Source organism: Pinus tabuliformis, chromosome 7 (genome assembly GCF_031772625.1).
Source record: "Pinus tabuliformis cultivar Carrire ecotype Pingquan chromosome 7, CPIR1, whole genome shotgun sequence".
Taxonomy (NCBI): Eukaryota; Viridiplantae; Streptophyta; class Pinopsida; order Pinales; family Pinaceae; genus Pinus; species Pinus tabuliformis.
In genome coordinates, this window is record NC_142293.1 from 1,610,912,867 (window position 1) to 1,610,914,540 (window position 1,674).

The window sequence follows — 1,674 nt, forward strand, 5'->3', positions numbered from 1 at the left end:
TTTATGTCGTCTACGTTTGAGCTTGAACGAAGCAACATCAGTAATGAGGTTAAAATCTACCTGAGGTGGAGTTGAAACATTAGAAATTGTACCTACAGATGAGTGTAACAACATGAATACATAGAAATTGCAGAACTATATGAAACATTAATATTAAATAGGAGATCTCCACTTGCGCTGGTCATTAAAAGTCTGCTTCAACCATCTGGACTACGATTTGATGCGTTGCTTTGAGGAATTATTTGGCGGAGTAACTTCTCTAAGTTGTTGTTAGAAGATCCTCCCTCTTCGACCGTTCGCTTCCCAGTTTCCTTCAATTCTTCTCCTCAGCCTGAGTCCTTCCTCTCTTCCTATCAAATTCCTCACCAAAGCCGCCACCTCTTTTCTTTTGAGGAATTATTTGGTGGAGTAACTTGTCTAAGCTTTTGTTAGATTATCCTCCTTGCTCAACCGCTCATTTCACAGTTTCCTTCAATTTTCCAATTCTTCTCCTCATTTTGTCTGCTTCTTCTCCTCCTATCAAATTCCTCACCAACGCCGCCCCCTCTTTTCTTTTCACCGTTTGTTTTAAGTGCAACCCAAAGCTCCACTCTTCACAAACGAATTTCGCATTTGTATGTTGCTCGGCATAGAAGGACCAACATATCATCGGCAATCCTGCGCTGATGCTTTCCATCGTGGAGTTCCACCCGCTGTGAGTCAGAAACCCTCCCACAGAAGGGTGGGACAGTACCTTTATCTGAGGCACACACCGAATCCACAAACCTCTATCCTTTGTTTCCTCAATGAACTCCTTGGGCAATATGGCAGACTCACCATGAACTATATCTTGTCGGACAACCCACAGAAGGTGTTGATTGCTGGAAGCCAATCCCCATGCAACTTCCAGGAGCTGTTGATTAGACAAAACCGTTGTGTTAACTATTAACGCAGCTGCTGATAATGTACCTTGGCCTTCAATTATAGCACCTTGAACAGTGGGATCCGAAGTGTCTGTGATTAAGAGGAAGTTGGGAAGATCCCTCAACCGCAGCGGAGGCATTCATGGGATGCAGATGATTCTCACTTCATCAACATATTCTTCTGTGGGGCATCTTTCATCTCTCAAACATGAAAAATGCTCTATCATAATACAAAGGAAAATCCATAGATGGTTTAAAAAGACGGATGTGTATAGAAAAAATTGAATGTACAAAGACATTAATTGTATAGGAGGATTTTAGCTACTTTGAAGGTGACAAGTGACAATTACATTTTGAATATAGTAAATGTGAGCAGATAGCCTCGTGTGTATATTTTCAGTTTCCATATAACTTACAAGTAAAGTACATATAGTATTCGGAAAGTCGATTTCTATAAATTACAAATAATATTAGTATATAGAACGATTGTTATACTCTACACAATTTACTATTGTTATAGTTTTACACCATTTAAATTCGTACCAATGTAATATGAATAAAATAATGTCAAGCCTAAATCTAATTATTACATTTAAATAGTTACCCTATTTATTATATGAAATTTAAAATTATTTAAAAAAAGGTTTGAAAAGAATATTAAATAAATTGAATATATATATATATATATAATTAATTTATATTATGTATAGAGAAATTTATTTAAATTATAGATTTTGTATATATAATAGTTAATGGTTATATAAAATATGAA

At 36.1% G+C, this 1,674-nt stretch overlaps 1 pseudogene; it reads right to left on the reverse strand.

Moving 5' to 3' along the window:
- Positions 1 to 454: 454 nt before the first annotated feature.
- On the reverse strand, positions 455 to 1,042 carry LOC149254349 (7-deoxyloganetin glucosyltransferase pseudogene; annotated as a pseudogene).
- Positions 1,043 to 1,674: the final 632 nt, after the last annotated feature.